We start from the raw sequence: 15,643 nt of genomic DNA, 5'->3' as shown, positions 1-15,643 counted from the left end.
CAGTAAGTAACCATGAGCAAGGTGAGTAATCCACCTTCTCCACATGTTCGTGATTTCATAAACCTTTAATACATCCTTTCCAGGCTACTGCTTTCAGGCAAGCAACTGCAATTCTATGCTTTTCTACATTTCCCTTTGAAATGGAAATAATGAGAGCATTTTCTTTTCAGAGAATACTTCTTAATGCATATTAAAGAAAGTACAATATTAAACTTAAAATAATAACTATGATTATAGGAATGGATTGGTATTGAATATGTTTAAGTAAAAACAGAAGCATCTCAGACCCTAGCATGCTTGTACTGTGTGTGGTAAAGCAAGACAGGCTCTTCTGTATGGATTTTGCCAGATGCTTTGGGGTACATATAGCCAGGAAAGATGGGGAAGACCGGTGTCCCTGGCAGAGAGCGATTGCATAAATTTGATTTCTTTGAAAGCCTTTTAATGCAAGAACAGGATGGGCCAACACTTGTAGCTTATACCTGAAGTCTCAGGTATCATCTGAATATGGCTTTACCTGTAATGTTTTGGAGATAGGAAGACATTTCCTGGAGTATTCCCCTTTATCTGCCTCTGATTTACGTGCGGCCACCTGGTCATGAAGAGTGCCCTCTCCTCACCCCAGAAGCAGGGTGCTGGTGGGATGCAAATGAACCAGGGAAGCCAGGGGCATAAGGCAATGCACAGGGACAAGCAGAGGTGCAGGGAGAAAGCCCACTTCCCCCTGTACTTTCTTGCCGATTGCTAAGGCCCTAGGCCTTCACTTCACACAGCCATGCCCTCCCTTTGGAGCAAGTCTGCCTGTAGGATGCAGTGAATGAGTGAGTCTGGACAGGAGGAAATTCAGAGCAATAAGCCCACATCAGGGCTTTAACAATCTGCTCTGCATTTAGATGTGTACACAAGGACTCTATTTTTTATGTTATAATTGTCAGCAGCCCAAGGCAACAAACAAATTAAAAACAGCTATGATGGAGCCCAGTGGAAGGGAAGGAAAGCAGCAGAGAGAATACCAGATGTGTGAAGGTTTTGTGCAGTCAAAACAGCCTACAGGGCCATCTGAATAAAAAGAAGGAATTCAGGAGAATATGCATTCAGAATGGAGAAAGTGATTGGAAATGACTGATTCAGTCACATAGCTAAGAATTTGAAATTTTAAATATTTCATATGATCAGGGAGAAAGGTGACTAAACTAACTTCATCTTTACAGATATTTTTACATTTTGCCAGTCAACCAGCACTTCAGAAAGCCTGACAAGGTCCTCATGTTATATAATGCACAGTATAAAAATTAATCATAGGATTTATTGTCTTACCCATCTTTGAGAGTATCTGAATCTTAAAGGTAGTCAGAAAAGTAATAACATATTACTGTCATAAAATACTTCTGGCATGGATGGGAAGCAAATTTTTCTGCATTCTGTACCTATTGGTTTTATTCATGGATTATGATGCAGAACCATAGCGTCTAGGGTCTTGATTTATTCACCCTTACAAAGTATAAAAGATAATTGATATGAATACTTCATTATACAATATTCGGGTAAAAGTCACTATCTTAGGTATTGTGCTGTTCTGAATATTAAGATAGTCCAACTAATTATTTGACTAAGAAGACCATATAATGCAACAAAGATCCATTTTTTCTATGCAAGTAGTTTTTGATCAAAAAAATAAAGCAATTTTCTGGCACAGAATAAAAAAAATACAACAAAATAAAACACAACAATTGAAGAAAAGTGGGAACGTTACCTAGAGAAGGAACGTGTAATGTGGGTAAACATCATTCAGTGAGTCCTAAGGGTTGCCTGGCCCAACGAGCAAACATAAGTGAAGGCTCCACTCCAGGAGAAGTAGCCTGTCTGCAGCTTGGTTATTCTGGACTGTCTATTTTCAGCTGCCCCTTGGCAGCCTCCACCAACACTTCTGTTCCCTTACATCCTCTGTGGATGTCTATCATATGCCCATGTTTGCTTGAAAACGAGGTATAAGTTTTCATTTGTTATTAGAACTCATTAACTTTAAAGACTACCAGATATAAACCAATCTGTGATTATCCTGCTTGTCCTATTATCCATTTTCGGAAGGACCCACGATTTTGTTACACACATTTTCTAGTATATCTTGGACACTGTATGCACTTTGATGATAACTTCATTATGCCTTGTTTTCTGCTATAAAGCCACAAAACTTTTTCCACAATGGATCCACAGTCACTGACTTGTTAAATTTCCATGCTACAGTGAGGAGATTACTGGACTGGAGAACCCACTTCAGGTAACAAAAGAGATCATGCATATGATGGTGTTTAACAATAAGCCTTGATATTGTTAGTGAATTGAAATACATTTCTCACCATGAAGTCTAACCTTTCCGTGGAGGCAATCCATTTTGACAGTTCAGATAGTTCTAGTGTTGACATACAGAAGCAAGTTGCTTAAAGATTTATTTTTTTTTAACTGTTTATACTCATAGTTAACCACAGACTATATTTTCATATCTTGACCCAGCTCACTGCCAGCCAGCATTTACAAAGTTTCAGCAGGCTAGATTAGGACCTTAGTGACAACCACACATTAATTGCTCATAGTTCTGTTGAAGATGCTCATGGCAAAATAGGATCCACCAAATCTGCTTAGCTGCTAAAGATTTGCAGAGCCAAAAGGAACAAAAATAGTATTAAAAAGTTTTCAGAAACTAGGTGAGTAGTTGCAATACTCAGTACTGAGAAGCTGATGTGTTAATAAAAACAACTTTTTGGTTACTTTTTGGCTTTCACTGTAACTTAAGCTCCTATAGTAATCCCATTTGGCATTTTAATATGGAAAAGTTAGTTCTAGGTTCTAGGACAATCTATAGGAAAAGTCTAATATCATTAAACTTAGACTGTAGTGTTTTAACTGTGTTGTTTTCAAGGCTTCATTGATCGGAGGTCTAAATGTTTTTTGATGTGTTTGTATTAGCACATGTTAGCACAATATTACTTGCTATTAGCAGTTTTGTAGATGCAGTGAAGCGAATACAGACCCTTCAAAATGTATGGGTTACATATTAATAATATACACTGGGAATTGCTAGTTTCCTACATTCAGCTAAATAACTCTTTGCTGAAATGAATACAACAGATGCAGGAAATATTCTTAGCTACAGACTTAAGGAATTCACTTTATCAAAATCTTCTTTCTTCATTTTTGTATTTTCAGCTTGACACCACATTGATTCTTGTTGCTTCGAAGTTCATTCTGATTAATTTCATAATGTTCTATTTTGCCAAATAAACAGCCTCCCAAATATTATTTCTATTCTTAAAGTTAAATAATACTGGCATCTATTCGACAAGATTTCTGAGTTTTTCCAATTTCCTTTTTCATAATATCCATTTTTCTCCAGACTGTTGAAATGCTGTCTTGCAGAAAGGAAGGCAAGGCAGGCTTTCATATCTTAATTAACTACCTTAACCTCTGGATTCTGAATTAAGAAGGGAGCTCTTTATCTGTGGCCTAACAAAAAACAATAGTGCTTCAAGGGAAGAATCAGAGCAGTGACCCCTGAATTCAAGGCAATGCTGTTCTAGTCTAGGCATGATACACATCCATACGTGATACTTAAAAAACACTACTTCCCTTGGCATTTTCTATCAGATGCATTGTCTATTGATCCACAGGCTAATTTCTGTGGATATTACATTATTATCCCCTTGTTTTGCATATGGAGTACAGATGCTTCTCTGTTATGGATTTTAGGGAGACAAGTCCTTGTGGTTGGACACAGTCACTGAAGCTTAGAAATGCTTGTTTCCTTTGTCAGCTTAGAATCACAGAATGGTTTGGGTTGGAAGAGACCTTAAAGATCATTTGATTCCAACCTCTATGCCATGGGCAGGCCCACCTCACTAGACCAGGTTGCTCAAAATCCCATCCAACCTGGCCTTGAACACTTCCAGGGATGGAACATCCACAGCTTCTCTGGTCAACCTGTGCCAGTGCCTCACCACCCTCTGAGTAAAGCATTTCTTACAAATACTAATCTAAATCTGCCCTCTTTAAACCATTTTTAAACCATTCTCCCTTGTCCTATCACTGAGCTCCATGACAGAGTCCCCCCAGAGCCTTCTCTTCTCCAGGTTGAACAACCCCTACTCCCTCAGCCTGTCTTCACAGGACAGGTGCTCCAGCCCTTTGACGATCCTCATGGCCCTACTCTGGTCTTGCTTTAATAGGTCCATGTCTTTCTTGTGCTGGGGGTCCCACAGCTAACTGCAGCACTCCAGATGGGGTCTCACAAGAGTAGAGCAGAGGGGGAGAATCACCTCCCTCGCCCTGCTGGCCAAACTGCTTTTGATGCAGCCCAGGATACGGTTGGCTTTCTGGGCTGCAAGCGCACATTGCCGACTCATGCTGAGCTTCTCGTCAACCAACATCCCCAGGCCCTTCTCCTCAGGGCTGCTGCTCATTCTCCACCCAATCTGTATTTGTGCTTGGGTCTGCCCCAGCCCAGATGCAAGACCTTGCACTTGGCCTTGCTGAATTTCATGAGGTTTGCACAGGCCCACCTCTCAAGCCTGTGCAGGTCCCTCTGGATGGCATTCCTTCCCTCCAGTGTGCCAACTGCACCACACAGCTTGGTGTCATCGGCACACTTGTTGAGGGTATACTCCATTTCACTGTCCATGTTACTAACAAAGATGTTAAACAGCACTGGTCCCAACACTGACCCCTGAGGAACACCACTCGCTACTGATCTCCATTTGGACACTGAGCCATTGACTGCAACTCTTTCAGTGCGATCACCCAGTCAATGGCAGCCTGGCAACTTCAGGCATCAGGCATTATAGTGATGCTCACTTCAGCTCAAAAATCTTACATACACTTTTGGAGCTTAATCCTTGATTTAGGCTACCTCAGGAAGATTTCGGTTTTTGTTTAATATTCAAATATTTGTTTGTTAATGCATACTCCTAATTTAGTGTCATGACAGATGGGTTATAGTTGTCCTCTCTGGTCCAGTAAATATGGATTCAAGTAGTTGTACAAACGGAGAAACCCTAATAGTGAAGCTTGCTACCTAAGTACACTTTATCATTGTGTGCTAAGAATGCCTTGACAGGAAATGGGAGGCTGTTATTCAAGGTCCTTTTCCTCTTCCCTCAGAAAAATGGATCTAAAGGTAAGAAAATTGTAGGTCTTGGTCTGACCATCCTATCAAGAGTAAAGTGTGGCCTAAAGAAACAAGTACCTTAACAGTGTCAAGGCTTCGGGTGGTTATGTGTGTGCCAGACAGCCAAAACATCACAGTATTAAATGGCAGCTAAAGAGGGATAAAAGGTGTTTCAGAGGGATAAATTGTAACTGCCTTCGTTTTGCATATTTATTTTCTCTGTGACTATAGTACTATCCTTTTCTTATTGGCCTCTTTACATTTGCAATTTGGAAGGAGTCAAAATATGATTTTATTCCTTTTCTTTAACTAACAGGTGCTAAGCCATATAGTTCATTTGTTTTTAACCCTCCTTTTCTGGTGATCCAGATCCAGGACTCTGATGCAATCCTACAGATAATTTATTTCTTATGGCTTTATTGGTTGTCTGTGTATTGACCTTGCACCTTTGCTAATGCCCTCTATCCTGCTGTACTTTTTGTCCCTTTCCTCATATACATTATTGTCTGTGCATATGCTTGTCTCTTATCTCTTGTCATGACATAAACATATCAAACCACTACAAATGATCAGTTACCTAAAGCAGACCACAGTTTCTTAGCTTTCTACAACATATCCTAGCCATTACACTCTCTTCAATACTTTCTTTTGCCCTGTTATTCCATTGAACGGTTTATACACTGTAAATTTCTTCCTACTTCCCTTTCTATTAAGCTACCATCTGTTATGCATTATCCTCAAATGTTATTTGCAGTCCAACAAACTTCCACTGAAGAATATGGGTAATTTCCCTTCATTTTCTTATTCACTCCAGATCTGGCTCTTTGTAAAGTGTATGTGCAGCTGTTCAATGCTTTCTTAGAGGTTTATCTGCTACCTCAAGGCTTTATCTGCCATTTCATTTATGTCACCCTACCTCAGTTTCTTGTTTTTTTTCATTCTCCATTTTCTTTCTAGGATGAAAAAGCAAGGAATAAGCATGCCCACAATCTCTCTACAAGGATCTGCAACCCCTTCCACCCTCTGCTATTTCTATCAAGTCAGATGTCAGAGAAGACATCTTTCCAGCTTGTGTTATGAACTCACTTGCCCACTCAGATACTTTCATGAAATGCGACAAGTTGCCAGGTGAAATATATTTCTGTATTTTAACATTTGCTTGAACAGAACATTTTCTTCCCTTGGCAGTGTGACTTTTCATTTGATCTTGAATTGTGGTAAATACCAACTTTCCTGTAACATTTATCATCTATCCTGATGATATCATCATTTAACATCTATCCTGAAACTTTTCATTTTGCCACTTCTAAACGAATACTACAAAAATCCACTCAGCTGTGGTTTTCCTCCTGATGAAGGGTACAGATGTGACAATGTCTAACATTGTCTAACAGTGTTTCTGCAGCCAGCCAGATCTCAGGAAGGATGAGCACTGTCATCCTCCCTGACTGTCTTTATTCCCCTTGGTATTACATGAAAATTTGCTTTTTCACATCTTGCAAAATCTTGTTTACAACTGGTATAACTATTCTTCCAGAATCTGTTCAGAAGCTTGTTCCTTAGACCAGGCTATTTTCTGTAAGCTATTTGTATCCTTATATTGCAGATGGTATGCAACTTGTTCACTGATCTCACTAAAACAGAACAGCTTTCTTTCCCTCTTTTAATCTATATATGGTTCGTTCTTCTTGGCTTTTTAACCATAGCCTGAACCTCAAAGGTTTTCTCATGTCACCTTTCTCCATACTTTTCTGTTATACATTTTATCCCTTCTCAAACTTCAGACCCAATCACCCTTGGTATGGACTTTTTTTTTTTTTAAGCCAACAGGTGGATACATATTACAAGAAACAATGATTCAAACTTACAGTTGTAGGGGAGATTGAGGGCACTACATCATGCAGTTTGGGTTTCCCCTACCTTATGTGATCTGCAGGCAGATTTGAGGATGTTTGTGAGAAGTTCACCTTGTCCCTTTTCTTCAGGGACTATCATACTGCGAAACCTGCCCATTTAAAGGAATTATCAAAAGAAAAATTTTGAATTCTACAGACGTAGTTCCCCTTAAACCTCTCTGCTAGTGTTCTGAGCACAGAGAAAGTATTTATTTTACATGTACAAAATAAAATAATAATAATAAATTGCTACGTTACTGTGTCCCTGATCTGGTTCTGTTGCTGTATCATGATTATGTTTGAAACACATTCCTTTTCTTCCTGAAGCTAAATGTGTTATGGAAAATGTGTACAATACCAATGATATAGATGGTAAAGGTTATGGGCTAAAAGAAAGTAAAACTTTCACAATTATGACTTCTTTCTAGTTATTTCTGGGTTTCCAAAGACAAATGCTATTGAAAACATTCTAAAAATTTTAGCTGCCTATAAAATTTTATATTATAAAGTGTACTATCTTAGATAGAATAATGACAATAGGGTAAAAAACAAGAGTAATCATTTGAAAGCAGTAATTCATCTAACATTAGGAAACCTTTTATTTTGTCTTACTTCAGTATTTTCAAAACATGTCTGACATACACAGTAAGTTTAAAAATCCCAAAAGATATAGCAAGGAATTAATATGGTTTTATATTACATGGTTTACTTAATAAATAAATGGAATTAGAAGTATGATTTCCATAGGTGGGATTTTGAGCATAGATCCCAGGAACTGCAAGAAGCCATTCTGGCTGCACCCTACATTATAGATTGGACAAATTAAAATCCTCATAAGTATTCAAGCAAGCCCTTTTCACCCCTTTACTGAGTTTTCAATGGATTTCATAGAAATGCCTCTTCTCACAGTATTCTTGCCACACTAGAAAAAATAATAAGGCTTCAACAAACTGAGAGTTTCTGTTTCTAGTGAAGTCAGTGGCAGAATTCCAGTGTTTTCAAGATGTGTTGAAATGGAGTACAAACATAACACCTTTCAGCAGATCTATTTAAATCCAGCACTTTCATATTGCAAAACTTCTGGTCCTAGGTTATACTACAGAAAACAAAACAAAATCAAAATTAGCCATCATCAATTCTCTATCTGCTGTTTTGGCAGAACCTGCATTGCTTCAGGTCACAGTGACTGTGTGAAGCCAGAGTTTGAGGTGGCAGATAGAACACTGCTTTGGCTAGAGTCTGCACTCTAGTCCCCTACATGTTATTCACTGGTAGATTAGAGTCAGTCCTTCAGCACACCATAATTTTCCTTAGAGAAATGCACAGCCTAGTATAACTTTTATGCAACACAAACGCAACAGAAAATACAGAAATTGCAGTCCAAATGTTTAAGGGAGATGAACAGTGAACACTGGTGTTACTGAGTATTTAGTCTTCACCCCAAAGAAATCTTTCTGTAACTGCAACAACACTCTACAAGACAAAATGCAGGCTCTGTTTACTTCATGCTTGAAGGAATGTACATATAAGAGTTGGGTATTGACTGACTTTTTGCTTCACTGTTATGTCTCACTAGACCCATGTTTTTTCACTCTTCCTGATTACCTTTACATATAAAAAAAAAGGACATGTTCTGGGAAAAGTTACTTAGCATAGGTTAGGGAAAAGTTTTAAACAACTTGCTTGAGCTGATGCTGCTTTGAGAAGAGGATTTGGACTCAGTTCCCTCCAACCTCAACTATGCTGTGACTCTGTGATTCAGTTCTCCAGCTTGAAAACATCCAAAGTATTAAAAAAAAGTCTTACTTCCAAACAGGGTGAAAATCCTATGACAATATTCCATAAATCAACAAAACCAAAGGGAAAAAAATGTTCTATTAAAGCATTGCTGTCGAACTGAATTTCAGTCACTTGATATAGTTTCATTGTAGTCATATTAAGTCTCCAAAGAAAAAGTACTTCCAGAGAAGGAACCATCCTTTGAAAGATGTCCATATATGGCAATTTCAAAATGTCTCTTTTACCTCTCCTCTCCTCTCCTCTCCTCTCCTCTCCTCTCCTCTCCTCTCCTCTCCTTCTTCCTCCTTTCTTTTGAGTCGTATTAATCAATTTCACTTTAAAAGAACATATTTTTGCATTGTAAAACCTGTTTTTAAATAATTTCCAGCAATCTTGTCTGCTTTTAAGCTATGAGCATGTTTACATGAATATATGCTTAGGCTTGCACTGAACATCCTGACATCTTCATTTTGACCTGAGGCAGGAGAGGGCAGGGTGCCAGAACGGTTCATATTAAGGTCAGTTCATGATATTTCTGATGGCTGTAAAACTATCAAACAGAACAAAATAAACAGATTATTTCAGTAGACACTATTGGCACTATAGAAATATGTCCCTGGAGACAGAAATCTAGGTTTGTTGCTTTTGTGGATTTAGTGTGCTAGGTCTGGTCTGCTATAGGTGAGCTCAAACCCAGACCAGTAAATTATCATTCAAATGTGTTGTAATCTTCTCAAAAAGAAAAAATGATGAAGTGAACTGCACTGTTTAGGCTTCCCTCCTGACTTTTTCAAGAAGCATGTGAGTTAGCACAGTCTTTCACTAAAGAAAACTGGTTCTCAGTCCAGACAAATATTTAACAGTGTTGTCCATAGTCTCATGTTCCTTCTTTCATTCCTGGTATCAGTCACTTGCTCAAGACTAAGTAATTATGGGCAACATATTTCTGCTCCAACAGAACCTTGTCGTCACCAGTGGTATCATCAGTATATTTACCCAGGTCCCCAGCACCATCTGACACCAGAATGATCAGCTGCAGTCTCATAGCCTTTGCTGCTCTCCTGGCCCTATCTCAGAAGTGAGGAGCTGGAAAATCTGGAAGTAGGCTACATGCCCCTTCCTCTTTTCTGCAGCCAGTGGTACTTCTGCTCTTCCTCCTCATCAGAGTGCTGAAGCAGGGCATAACAGCTCTAAGTGTGGTGTAAGCAAGGTTTAATAAGTGGAAAAGAGAAAAGGGAGCACCACTGCTTGGCTAGGTGTTACCAGTGCATTGCTGAAGCACTTCACAGCACAGCCTCCCATAGAGCTGAGTAGAGTCACCCAATGACAGGTCCTGATATCTGACTGATGGGGAGAGGTATTAGGGATGTTTTAAAAAGAGCAGCAGAGACCTTCATGAGCAGCCTTACAAAATTTTTCTAGCCCCATACAGCAAGACAAGCTTCTTAGCTAGTTTGTGGCAACCATGCTATTTGCAGTACTGTGAAAGGCCCAGTACCGTCACATCACTGACTCAGACAGGATGCTCTTACAAAGAGCCAGACATAAAAACAGCAGGGTTACAGTCTGAGTTCACTGAATGAGGTCCAGCACTTCCCAGCTGAAAGGCAGCAACACTCCATTTAATATGAGTTGCAGCATATGAAGCATTACTGTGGACTGTCATTTTTTTTGGAGGGTTTAAATACTTTGATTTTTTTCACAAATAAACAGCTCTTTAGAAGCATCAAAACAAAATACATGTTTGACTTTATCATCTCTGAGTCAGAAGCTCTGTAGGAGCTAGCCTATCTCACAGGTAGAATAAACACCTTCCACCTCCTCCTTGACCATGTGACAAGCAACCAGTTGTTTTCATCAATTAAATCTTTTCTGCTTTCCTTGATGTCTTGAGGGTGTCTTATTATTAAACAGAGTCTTTGCACTCTCCTGAACTATAGGTCCATGGCTGCTCTGTATAGCCTGCAGATGAAGGTAAAGACTCACAGGCTACAACTCTGCCTCCTGCACCAATGTCCTGATCCCAGAAATGGGGTCTGCAATTGGGATTGGTACCCACTAAGAGCTGTCTCTGAGATGTTTTGCATCTTATGAGGCTGCTTATAAACTCTTTCTGACTTTACAGTAGATCATGTCGTCCAGTTTTTTAGGATACCCAAGGCCCCAGAAACTTTTTCCAGGGCAGATGGAATAGCTGATGGTACAAGAACTGTTTTTTTGGTTTTTTTTTCTAGGTTGTATATCCTACATATCTTATATATCCTGTATATCCTATGTATATGGAGCTTTGGTTTGCTACTGAAAACACCATCCTGTTTATCCAACTATTTGTATGTGGGCAATGTAAACAGGCTGTCTACTTAGTCATATGGTCAGGATCACTGTAAATGCAGGTGTAACGATATCTTACTTCCACAGAATCCAGGTATAATTAGGAAATCTTCAGGTCAAAACCGGAGTATTAGGCATGCTAATGTGTCTAGGAATATTTCAGCAGAAGAATTAAGCACTGCCTGTTCACTGTGTGATGAAGACTTATCTTTGGCAACTTCAGGAATTCTTGAAGATGGTACTTGGCTTTTCCAGTGGCACTGTGTTGTGTCTCCTGAGGCAAGTGTCCCCCAAGGGATCTGCTGCTCCATAACACAGACCTACTACAGAAGAAAGAATTTTTGATATATAGCAAAGAAGAGGTTCATTTACTAGTGATACAGCAGAGGTTCAGACAGGCATATACAAGTGGATTAAGAAAAAGGGTAATGCATAAAACAAAATAAAGCATGGTGGAGGCTGCAGTTACAAGCCTGCTCTCCTGCTTGCTGTGCTGCACCCCATCTTCAATTCAGTCTTTGGGGAGCCCCTGGCCAGTCTTTGTGGAGCAGTCTATGACCCCCTCTTCTTCCTGGATAATCTCTTCTGTCTCTTCATCTCACCTGCACTCCTCTGAGGTCTCCTGCAAGTGACGACATAGACCTGAAGCTGATTCTCCCAGTGATCACATCCCCTGGGTATGACCTTCCTCTGCTTCATGGAAGCCTCAAAAATATTTCAATTTCTCATGATTCCATGTTTAGGGGCCCGATGCAAATGTATAAGACTTTGGAGGTCCACAGCTTTCCACACATTATGTGCTATGAGAAATATTCAGCACAATTTCATGTTAGCAGACCTCTGCCATATTCTAACTTTTCACACAGAGACCGCACAGCACCCTGAAAGTTTCAGAAAACAGACATCAGACATGCCCATGTCCCTGGGGATAGGCTTCTTCCCTTGCCCATCTTTTGTCACGTCTGAGGATTTCCAGCCTCAGACAAATGCTTAGGAATGATGGGTTGCAAGTAGGGAGCCTAAATTTCACCTAGTTTGTGCAGCTGTGAGCAAAAAAAAAAACTTTGCCAGTTTACCCAACTGTACACATCCCAGATGGTGCACATTTATTATTATATCCCATTTGTCTTCCAAAGACAGAAATGCACCAATAAACACGTGTATTAAATAGGATTGTTCTGAGGAAGAAAATTTGAAAAACATTCTTCATTTATATGAGATGCTGAAGGCAACCCATGAGGAAACTCTGAGAAAAATGTGATTATGGTGTATGTGGTGCATGTACTGTGATAAACTTCAAAATTAAAAAAAAAAAAAAAAAGGCAGCTGTAAAAATTTGCAAACAACATTGTCCAGAAACAGAAATTTGGAAAGGGGTTGTTATTAGAATATCTGGTTTTACACACAGCTCATGACTGAGCTGCTTTGATGCAAATTTATGTTATCTTTGTCAACACAATATGTTTACAATCTGAGCACATTTACCAAACAATTGATTCATCTGTAAAAGAGGATTTCTGAACAAACAGTCACAATGCAAGTGGATGCAACCAGGATGACTTCAAAGGATACGTGCTTTCTTGTAGGAGAAGCTAGATTGCCCGGGTAGGTCTGATTCTTGTTTATGTAAGACCTTTTTATCCCACTCTGGCAATATAGAGAGGCTCTAAGTAGAAATGAGTTACTTTTACATCCATTTTGAGACACATTCGCAATCTTTTCTTGCTGTTGCTACAGCAGCTTGCAGATAAAACCCATTCCACCTTTTATTCTCTACCTCTATCTTTTGCTGAAACTCATCCTGATATCTGAGGGGCTGTGGAGGTGGGAGAGGAGCATGCAGGAGATATTTTGAAGGTTTCCTTGCCAAGGAGGATGAAACTTCAGAGTTAGGGCTTAGTGATTCAACACATCACTGAATGACATCAGAAATCTGCACAGCAAATGGATGGATTTTGGTTTCAAGATGAAAGTAGAAAGGATAGATACATTATTTATTCCAGGCAAAAAAATGTAGAAGAAGCCTTCAAAAAAAAAATCACAAAATTATGTCAAATTCAACTTTACATGTAAATGCATTAACTTTATATGCACAGCAGCAAGAGCCCTTGTGAAAGGCATAATGTTGGAAAGGATGGGCTCACAATAGCCTCCCATGGACCATTGCCTACCATGAAAATGACTGTATTGCAAAGATTTCCAGAAACTGAACACTATAGTGGTGGCCCATCCAGGGGATGTCTTAGTGTTGTCCTGAGTGCTGCAAAGGAGGATCTCTCATTGTTTGCTCAAGGCTGTTAAGCAATTCAAGAATTTGTAGCAGTAACAAGGCACTGCTTTACAGGGAAGCTCTGGCTCTTCAGAATTCTCTGCTAGAAGAAAACTTGAGATTCATTTCTTCCTTTAAATGTGACCTTAATATATATATATATATATATATAAATATATATATATATATATAGTTTATACCTGAATCTCTTACTCTGAAACATTTGGGAGATTGTGAGTGAAGATTACTTTAGAACATATAAATGAGAGTGAAGTACATTACATTTTATATGTATTTTACAGCTTTTTCAAAGGAAAGAAATCCAGTCTCCTTAGCTGACTGTCAACAGGTAGTGTTATATAAGGAGAGTTTCTCCTTATAATAGGAGACTGTAGTTTATGCTATACATCATTGTTTTTTATTTTATTTTATTTTATTTTATTTTATTTTATTGATTCTGTGTAGAATGGATTCCAAAAAACTGTCAGCACAATATCAAAAATAGGAAGGTGGCAAACAAGGCCTGTACCTAGGACTGTGTGGGTTTTCACTGCTCCCGGCTTGGAAATTCTTTTCCATTTTATGGGCCACCTGTATGTGACAGGTCCTAACTTTGAAAACATTTGGAAAACTCTGCCTCTGCTTCTCCACCTCCCACTCTGGATTTCACTGTAATGGGAATATAACAACCACGTGGCATCCCTAGTTGCCTTTACCAAAGGTGAGGAGGAAGCTGGTTTCCATTAGGCTCAAACTCCCTATTGCAAAAGATGTATGAACAGATTTTGTTCGGGATGTTTCAGTTTACTTTCCAAGGATGCAGAATGTGTTTTGCTGCAATGTGGCATGTCCACATTTCACAGGCATCACAGGTACATCCCAGGGACACCAACAAGCTGCATTTCTGGGCTTCTTTATGAAGTGCTGACAAGGTTCCCACAGACCTGCAACAACCCAGGCAGTGCTGCTGCAATGTTGTTGCAGGCAAGAATTAAACTGTCTAAAGAATCACAGACAAATGTAGTAGCAAAAATGGTTTATTGAAGTAAAATACTGTAAAAGTGATTCTTAACAAAGTCCCATGGCAAGGTTCAACTTACTGCTTACTGCACAGAGGATATGATAATGATTCAAATTTACCAGTACAAGATCTTAATGCCCTATGGTACAAGTTTTACGTGGTATCAGTGACTTACTAAAGATCTGCACCTGGTAAGGGGACTCGCAGCTTGGAGGAGTATCTTTGACGTACTCAAGGGCAGATAAACACCATTCATCCAGCTCCTGAGGAGCAAGACCTCAAAAAGCTCACCCAGGTGGTCAAATTTATGGAATAAAGTGGTTGGTTCCTACTCAGATGATGACAGATGAAAAAGGTAAGCATAAGACTGCTGGTGTCCACAAGATTAATTACTTTTGGAAGACCCTCCTGCTATTCATGTGGTAATTCCATGATCAATATCCTGGTTTCCAAGCTCTTGAACATCAAAGCACACAATATCGCCTTTTCTAGCACGCATTTTGAAAAAACAACTTGGAATTTAAAAAATTTATGTTCCAGTCAGGGTCTGGGTCTTTACTTTCTTCAGAGTCCCTGAAACAAACTACCACTAGTTTGGTCAATGAGTTGAGTACATCCGCCGCAAACACGCATATAAAATGTATAGATAGGTAGATAGATTGTACATGTGCGTGTTTGTGTTTGCATGTGCATGTAGCATACACAGAACACTCCCCAGGACTTCTCTGTTAAATGTGGATGGAAGTAAACTTGAACTTTCTTACAAGTGAAGGTATTGATTTGCTAAAAATAAAAAATATAAAAGGAGTGGCTTGATTTTAATTGGGGGTGGGAAGTTGAAGTGTCATATTTTCAGCATTTTCTATTTGAAAAATGTAATTCCTAAGTTTGAGACACATTTTAGTATAAGAATTTCACAGGAAGTTTTATTGATTTTTTTAAAAGTTGGCCAAAAATGGCCCTGGTGGACCTGAGTGGACAATCCCCCCTTTTTCACTTTGCAAACTCCACCTCAGTGCATCAGAATAAAGTTTCTTAAGACCTCCAGTATATGGAGGATAGATTTCTGCCTACCTTCCCTCTTTATCCATCAGTGCAGTCCAACACAAGATGCTCATGAGAAGGCTTAACCTCCCCTATGGTCTGCAGATTCTGCTTAAAGTATAGTGCCCTTTTCCACCCCTCTGCAT

The 15,643-nt window shown here is 39.2% G+C and overlaps 1 long non-coding RNA gene across 1 annotated transcript; it reads right to left on the bottom strand.

Annotated features, from left to right (window-relative positions):
• Positions 1 to 7,748: 7,748 nt before the first annotated feature.
• Positions 7,749 to 15,634, bottom strand: LOC118247984 (uncharacterized). The gene is made up of 3 exons (XR_004778640.1): positions 15,528 to 15,634; positions 11,243 to 11,486; positions 7,749 to 8,149 (listed from the first exon to the last, which is right to left on the bottom strand). It is a non-coding gene; the product is annotated as an uncharacterized LOC118247984 (long non-coding RNA).
• Positions 15,635 to 15,643: the final 9 nt, after the last annotated feature.

This window comes from Cygnus atratus, chromosome 2 (genome assembly GCF_013377495.2).
Source record: "Cygnus atratus isolate AKBS03 ecotype Queensland, Australia chromosome 2, CAtr_DNAZoo_HiC_assembly, whole genome shotgun sequence".
Lineage (NCBI taxonomy): Eukaryota > Metazoa > Chordata > Aves > Anseriformes > Anatidae > Cygnus > Cygnus atratus.
The sequence above is the reverse complement of the archived record's forward strand: the minus strand, read 5'-3'. Positions and strand labels throughout refer to the sequence as shown.